General features: G+C 37.8%; 1 pseudogene; it reads right to left on the reverse strand.

Moving 5' to 3' along the window:
• Positions 1-5035: 5035 nt before the first annotated feature.
• On the reverse strand, positions 5036-6716 carry LOC121888180 (annotated as a pseudogene).
• Between the last annotated feature and the right edge of the window lie 2411 nt (positions 6717-9127).

A 9127-nucleotide genomic window follows, 5' to 3' on the forward strand; every position in this document is an offset into this window, starting at 1 on the left:
CTGAATAGTTTCAATTTAACTTCCTACCTATTTGCTCCTCCCCACTTTTTTAATGGAAGTGTGTGTGTGTGTGTGTGTGTGTGTGTGTGTGTGTGTGTGTGTGTGTGTGTGTGTGTGTGTGTGTGTGTGTGTGTGTGAACGTCTCTGTGTGTGTATTACTTGCTGTATTACTATTATTTCAAGTCGCTCGCTTTCTCGAATCACTTAAAGTTTAAGGTGCGAGCGATGAACTGAATTTAAAAGCTTTCTGAAAAGTTTTTTGACCGTTCACTTGCTGTTAGTCACAAACACAGACACGAAGACTTTCAGTGCACTAAAAACAATTATTTTCCAGTAAACGTATGTTCTGTGTCAACAGGTGAAGTCAAACAGATAAGCGCTTATCTACAGTCCACAGGGGGAAAACTAGACCCACTGACAGTGAACTCTATATAAAGCAAGGAATCTCTGTCTGTCTTCCTGTATCTGTATGTGTTTGTCCTTCGTGTATCTCGACAACCGTTCATCCGATCTACTTCATACCTGGCAGGTGGATTGCTGGGGAAACTCATGGATGTATAAAGGGAAACAGGAAAAGAAAAAAGTATATGAACACACACACACAGACACACACACACACACACGAGGTTTATCTAATCAGGCATAATACTGAAGTGTTTGCATAAATTCATAGTTTTGGTTAATTTTTTGTTACAGGTTTTTAAATGTGACAGTGTTTGACAGGGGTGGAGCTAGACTCTCAGCATAGTGGGGGTGGCATTCTCAAGGAACCCTTCTGATAAAGTCATTTTAAAATTCACAACTGTAAAATAGCTGATATATCCTATCCTATCCATAAACATAAATTGTCAGTTATTGAGCAAAGCAAGCAAAAAACATACAGTGAGGCCACTTTGTGAGACAAGCTTGTTCTGAAGAACAACAAGACCATGTCAAAACCTATATGTCTGGACCGTGTCTGGTCAGTGTGTGATATTGTAGCCAAGTTTTTTTTAAAAAGATAGTCAGCGGTAGTGTCTTTAATGGGAATTCCTGGATATTAAATGTTCATCTGCAATTTTCTGTAGTGGGCCCAGTAATATTTGCTGGTAAAGTGTACTGAAGTAGTATATCACATGACATGGTTAAGCTACATTTGAGTAAAAAAAAAAAAAATTATAAATGCAGTTGCCGGAACAATACTTTCCACTCATATCTTGGTATGTTTTATTTTAATTCTAATTATAACTATTCTAATGATCTGTTAACTCCCCCTGCTCTTTTATCTGTTTCACTTTGTGGATGTTTCTCATCTTTCACTCTGCATTGAGTGTTTTGTCAGAGTGGTGGTTATTTGGGGTACTTTAATTAATTTTGCCTTTAAAAGGAAGCTGGGTCATTAATAAATTGAGAACGTGGTGTACCAGTAAAAAAAAAACATAAGGAGAGATGGCACAGCCCTGGTGAATTCCCCTCTTTATGTCAAATCTGAGTGATGTACTATATGGCAGTTTGACAGGGCCGTTGTTACCACTGTATAAGGTTTTGAATGCCTTAATAGAAAAGTTATCAAATATGAAAAAATTGTGGGACATTCTATCAAACGTTTTTTGAAAGTCCAAGAATAAAATTAAGGGACTGTCATCAAGTAAGTCTTTATAATTAACTAAGTCAATAACTAGAGAGATATTATTGGAGATATGCTGGCCACTTATGAATCCACACATGTGATTTGTGGATTTGTGAATTATTTCCTTTAGGCTAGTCTTTAGACACTTTGCTAAAATGGAGGCAATCATTTTTTAATCATTGTTAAGGAGTGTAATTGGTCTCCAATTATCAATGACTAAGGGATCCTTCTTTGTTTTGGGAATAAGAGTGAGAAGTCCTTGCCTCAATGATGGGGGTAATTCTTCCTTATATATAGCCTCAATATGAACAGCAAGTAAAAATTTTGCAATTTGGTTCGCAAATACTTTATAAAATTCACAAGTAAGCCCATCATTGCCTGGTGATTTATTGGTTTTTAGATCTTTTATTCCTTTTGTTTTTGTTTTTATCTGTGGTAATTACTTTTGTGCACAAACTTTAATGAATGTTTTCCCAATGAAACAGTAAAATGTACCTTTTCCTTTATACTTTTGTAGTCAAGTATAGTTAGCTCATGCCACTAACACTAACTGTCTCCGAAGATATGAAATACATGTGAGATATGAGATATGATACACAAAGTAACTGTCAAACCTTTTAAAAATGTATTAATGTTCCATTATAAATATATTAAACAACTTACAGAAGTTCCTGTCCAAACCAGTTTTGTTTAAATAAAAAAAATGACACTAATTTCAAACATATAGTCAGCCTTCATTATATGTAATACTACATATACATATATTATAATACAAAAATTACTCCCAAGCCTCTTTGGTTGCATTTCTTTTCTTTGTAAACATCTTCTCCTTTTGCATTCTTATGTTTATAAGCTGCTTGTTTTTAGCAACAGTGCCTGTAAATATACAACACGTTACAATCAAATAAACATGGCTACCGTTTTCTAGACTAGAAAACAGTATATTTGACCCTAAATGTAATGTAACTTAAGTTTTTGCTCTTTATCGTGATGATGGTTTTACTCAGTTGTTATCACCCCCATCCAAATATCTAGAGAAGAAAGTCTACTTAAATATGTTTAACATAAATTAATTAGATAATGTGAAATAGTTATTCAATAAAAATTGTTTACTCATACAACACACCTGGTAGTCTGTCAGCAATATTTAAAAATTGGTTAGAAATTATATTTGGTTAATTTCTGTGTGAATACATATACTTCCCGGTGAAGGGCGCTGGTAAAATTAGCGTGTGTGTAGGTCTTTCAACTTTTGGCAAGCTGGTGACCTGAGGCTGCCCTTTAATTGGTTGCTTCAGATTTTCCACGGGCGTAGCTGCCTGCACCTCAGACACTCCCACTTTTATTGGCAGCAAATTGGTATTGTTTTTATGTTTTTTTAATCTAATGTGATTGGACAATTCTTGACACCTGTCATTCATGTTCACACCCACCATTAATATAAATATGGATGTTAATATTCGACTGTCACTCCTGTTCTTTAGCTAGCTGACTGGTACTTTCAGGAGATGGCAACTTCAAGTGGAACTGTGGAAATATTTTTTTAAAATTTTGCCACTAGACATGTGTGACACCTTTTCGCCAGTTGGGCCATGTGAAGGAAAAGCCAGCTATCCCACATGCTAAAAACCTTTATTGCACATATTGCAAGAAGAAGAAACAAGATGATGCAGAGGAAGATAACGTAATTTGGGACAACGTCTGGGGATTATCTAACATTTGGAGTCTCAAGTCTGGAGTGTCTGAAGTGTGAGCTTGACTGACTGCTTTGAAAAAAGTGGAGTCACAATACGAAAAATTTTGGAGGCTTGCGTCAGCTGTGATGTCCTTCTCTGGCTGAGGAATCAAATGATGTATGTTGTGGAATAACATGAGCTTTAGGTGAATACTTTGAATACTTTCAGGCCAGGGTGTTTTTAATGGTTGTGGTTCATTTTGGTCAACCTGCAACCTCAAACTGAATTTCATGTAATTCTCTGTACAGTTGTATGCAAAAGTTTGGCCAGCCTTTGACAAATAACATATTTTGGTGATTATTTAATTGAAAAGATGTAAACACAGCCTCTATGATATGGGGAAATGATTAAATATTTTTGGCAAACAATAATGCATAGTTACTTTTTATGTCATAAATTGGACAAAAATAAAAACATTGCTGCATTTGACAGTGTCTCTCTCATAGACAACGTCAGTAACTCACAGTTCTCAATCTTCTACAGTTTGGATCAACATGAAACTCACCTGGTTGAATCATCAGAACAAAAGATGAACAAGTGTGTTAGAAAATATCTGGTTCTTTGATAAAAAGATGAAGATACAAGACTGTGGACATAATAATTTCAAGGTAAAATTTTGGCTAGAAAACTAAAAAGACCCAAGACTTTGGGTCAATTCTGGATGAATTCAGTAACTATGGCACTGTGTCTTATTGCTGCAATAACAAAGTGTTTTGATTTCAAGAGAACCTGGCTGCAGCAACATGGTGGACGACGTAAACTCATGGATGTATACAGGAAGTCACATCAATGGCTGGAAACAGTCTTTCTGCAATTCCACCTCATCTCTGATTTATTTCAAATCTGTACTTGAAACAACAAAAGTAACTTTCTTGGTTTATTTAAAATGCATTTGAAGATCTGAGTCTTGATTTTATACCCACTTAATTGTAACAGATGAGATGTTTGATGCTACATTAGCTATAGCTAACAAATAGCTGCTATGGCTTGAGCCTTAACTCCAGCCAAAACTATGCTACATTTTCATACAGGAACATTTAGTAGTTTGATTAACTGAAATATAAATAAGAGCATGGCTTGGTTAAACTTGGCACTTACACTGTTCTAAAGATCACTCTCATTGCAGCCAAGAGGAAAGCAGACACTCCAATATGACTATCGTGGTGCTGTTGTCTTTTTTCTTCTGGTTTAAGAGTTGTGTCGGATTCTGGTGCTGTCTCATTCTTCATCCTCCTCATACACATACATGTCAAATGAAAACTACAAAGAAGAACCACTGCTGCCTGTTGGTGTAAATTCATATCCTGTTTACAGATGACATAGCAATGGCAGCCAAAGCTCATGGGTATTGTAGTATTTAGAGCAGTCCCCCAAAATGATGGAGAAAACATTATTTCTCAGAAACAAAGTTGAAATATTTAAAACTGGTGTCCATATCTTAAGCCTATATAATCATTACATTATCCAGGAGAGTCCTGAGTTTCTATGTTCAGTGATATTGAGGAGTTGTTTTCAGAAAATTGAAATGAATACAGAATACAGAATACAGAAATGGGAATACAGAATGAGGAAGAACTGTCCCGCCCTCCTCTTTTTTATGGACAAGGGATCTCTGATCTCTGAGCACTGAACCACAGAGATATAGAAAAAAGTCCAAAGTCAAATTAGAGATAAATCAGAATGTCACATACTTAAAAAACTCCACGCTACTGGAGCTGACACAACTCAGCAGTGGATCCGTCATAAACACCAACCCAAAGTCCAGCATGTAAAGGCTCAGTGAATGTGGTCTGGACTCTGTGGAGGAGAGTCATGGTTTCAGAGATGCTGTAAAAGGACAGAATACCTGCCCTGTAATCCAGGTACACTCCTACTGTCGTAGACTGAGGGTCAGAGGTGGAAGCCTAGACTCTGTTATGTCTGAATACATAACTATCACTGTAGCAATCTAATGCCCATGACTTGTCGTTGTTTCCAAATTCACTTTCTCTTCCTGTTCTGCTGATGTTCTTGTATGCGACTGCTACTGTAATTCTTCCACTCCATTTCACCTCCCAGTAACAACGTCCAGTAAGACTCTCTCTACTCAGAACCTGGGACCAGTTAGTAAATCTGTCTGGGTGACGAGAGTATACTTCTTTTTTCATACGTTTTGCTTTTCTGTCCCCCTCAGATAGTGACAGTTTTGTGTGTGCTGTGTTTGGATCCAGTGTGATTTGACATGAATATTGTAAGAAGTCAGCTCTGGTCTTTGGCTCTGCTGGTGACAGTAAAACATCCAGTTCTGGCTCTATCAGTGAGATCTTTGTCCATTCCTCACTAAGAATGTCCTGTAGTTGATCTCTGAGCTCTGACACAGCTGCTGTCACATCCTCAAAGTATCTCAGAGGACGGATATTGATGCTGGATGAGTCTGTAGATGCACTGAGTTGTGACAGTGAGGGGTAGTTGTGTAGAAACTGGGTGTGATCCTCTGTGTGTGAGAGCTGCTTCAGTTCAGCGTCTTTCCTCTTCAGCTCAGTGATCTCCTGCTCCAGCTTCTCCTGAAGCTCTTTGACTCGACTCACTGCAGTTTTCCGCTGGGTTCTGATCTGCTGCTTCACATCAGAGCTTCTTTTCTCAATGAGACGAATCAGCTCAGTGAAGACCCTGATGTTGTTCCTCATTGCATTATCAGCAGAGCAGTTGATAGCCTCCATCTCCTGTTGAAGCATCCTCACATCTTTCTCTCTGCCCCGGATTCTCTGCTGGATTTGTTGTCGACTCACCTCGAGCTCTCTCTGCCTCTCAGTCCTTTCTGTTGCAGCTGAGACTGTGTCGTGGCCTTTATGTTCCTCCACAGCGCAGAGATAACAGATAATCTGCTGATCGGTACGGCAGAATATCTTCATCACCTCATCATGACATGAGCAGATGTTCTCTTGTAGCTTAGCGGAGGCTTTGACCAGCTTGTGCCTTTGAAAAGTTGATGATTCAGAGTGAGACTGGAGGTGTTTCTCACAGTAAGAGGCCAGACACTGCAGACAGGACTTTGTGGCTTTCAGCTTCCTCCCAGTGCAGAAATCACAGGCCACATCTTCAGGTCCAACATAGCAGTGATGATGAGGAGCAGCTTGGAGTCCAGTCTTCTTTAGCTCCTCCACTAAATCCGCTAACATGGTGTTTTTCCCCAGGACAGGCCTCGGTATGAAGCTTTTTCTGCACTGAGGGCAGCTGTAGATCTTCTTCTGATCTTCTTCATCCCAGCAGCTTTTAATACAACTCATACAGTAGCTGTGCCCACAGGGAATAGTCACCGGATCCTTCAGTAGATCCAGACAGATCGCACAGCAGAATTTTTCTCCGTCCAGCTGAAGTCCTTGCTGAGCCATTCTTGTGTCTCAGAGATGCTAAATGGAGAGTTTCACTTCCTCATAACAGATAAAAGCTGAGCTCTGATTCAAACATTAAGTCAGACTTCTCTGTTTTGGCTCACCTGCTGATCTGCAGTGAATGAGGTGATCAGCTCCTCCACTTCACATCATATTATTTAAAGCCATCTGTGAACTGGCAGAACTATGAAAGAGACATAAACCAGGAAGCAGAAAGAGGAGGGGTGGCTTATCAGGTTTAACTTCATTCCAGACAGAGGAGCAGCTTCAACTCTGGCAACTCTTTTGTGTTAAATGAACAGAAGTACAAAAACATCATTGGATGGATGCAGTGCAGTCTTTACTGCACTTTAAATGTTTTGAGTAGCTTTGCCACTGACGCTTCTAGTTACAAAGGTTTGGACCCAGAAGCAGACTGATTAGTTTAGGTTTAATTATTTAATTCTTTTCTCCGTTTCTACTTGCTTCTTTCATACAGGAGATGATGGATATGATGTAAGTCTGCTAACTGAGCATTCAACCCACGTTTGACCCATTTATATGAGACAACTGTCACAAGTGAACTATTGGTCATCACTGTTAGAACGTCATAGAATTACACAGAATCATGTTTTATAAATTAAGAAAACTGGAATTTGTGTAACACTGTCAGAAAGGTGTTGATCAAACTCTATAGTCACTGTACATTTTAAAAATGTGAAAATCAGTTTAGAACAAGAAAGAGGTGTGCTCAGAAAAAGAAAACAAAATAATTTCAGTATATTTGTTTTCCTCCCCCCAAAAATCAAGCAATCTACTCATTATGGGAAAAAGTAGCGATGAAAAGGGGCCCTGAGATACTGAAGAATGTTTTTATTGGGAAAAATTGTTGTCTTGATGAAAAATACACATTTAAATCAAACTTCTATATAATTCAAAACTATTCTTGGCTAGTCTGCCGACTATCCAGCAAAAATGTCATGTCTCAAAATATTCTGAATATTTAAACAGAAATTTGTCAGTGTTTTTTTTCATGTATTCCTTGTGTTCATGTGTTCTTGTTTCATGTATTCCTGCTTAACTTGCATAAAGCAAGTGCAAAACAAACATTAACGTATAAATTGTTTCTTTTATACCAAAATTAAATGAACCGAAAATGCATCTGGAAATCAATGAATGACGTGGAAATTGAAGGTGGTCTTATTGGAGGCCTTAACTGTGATGGTGAATCCTGTAAAATATATATCTGTGTTATGTCAAAATAAAAATAAATAAATAAATAAATAAATAATAAAAATAGTTGTTGACACTTAAAAAGTATTTTAGTACTAAATTGCATCATCTCAATTACTCTGCTGTTACAGAAGGAAAAGAAATGTTTCTATCACCAAGAAATGTTATGATCACAAAGTCTTGACATAATAAATATAAATACAAATCCGGATCAAATTAGTTAAGGTGTAGTGGTTTAATTGGTGGTAGTAATTGGTTCTGATGAGTTTTTCTATATGAAGAAGCAGTGAAAAGATCCCAGTATTAAACTGGTTCAGGAATCAAACCAGGCTGCAGTTCTCTCCATCACCACCACATATCACCAAACAGCATTAATACTAGAGCAGCTCATCACATCTGCTCCATTTCTGCTGCCTACTTCACTTTAGTTCGTACTTAAACACACTGACTGTGTTGTGCTCAGATCTCGAAATAATGAACACCTGCCTTCAGGTGATTGTCGGAAATATCAGAACTACAGGAGCTCACAGAATAAAAACTTCAACAGCTGAAGGTTGAAGGTAAAGGGGACATACAGTGGCGCTTGAATGGTTATGAACCCTTTAGAATTTTCACTAATTGTGCATAAATGTGACCTAAAAGGTGATCAGATTTTCACAAGTCCTAAAACTAGATAAAGGAAACCAGATTAAACAAATGAGAAAAAAAACCCCATCAAACTAATTAATTTATTTATTGAGGAAAATTTTACAATCTTACATATTTGTTTGAGGCAAAAGTATGTGAACCCTTGCTTTCAGTAACTGGTGTGACCCACTTTTGCAGCAATAACTTCAATCAAACATTTCCGGTAACTGTTTATCAGCCCTGCACATCAGCTTGGAGGGTCATTAGCCTGTTCCTCTTTACAGAACGGTCTCAACTCAGGGATGTTGGTGGGCTTCCTTGCATGAACTGCTGACTTCAGGTCCCTCCACAGTATTTCTATGAGAGTAGTGACTTTGATTCAGCAGATCTAAAACAATAACTTATGCAGCTAACATGTCATCAGAACAGCTCTGCACTGTGACAGAAAAAAAAAAGAGGGAATGATTTGACGTGAGGATAGATGCTAAAAAAACGTCTCTCTAAAGCAAAGTGCTCCATGAAGGGATGTCACAGTCACAGAGATATTAGTCTACAGGTGATGTTACACTGTC

The sequence above is a fragment of the Thunnus maccoyii genome, chromosome 21 (assembly GCF_910596095.1).
Source record: "Thunnus maccoyii chromosome 21, fThuMac1.1, whole genome shotgun sequence".
Lineage (NCBI taxonomy): Eukaryota > Metazoa > Chordata > Actinopteri > Scombriformes > Scombridae > Thunnus > Thunnus maccoyii.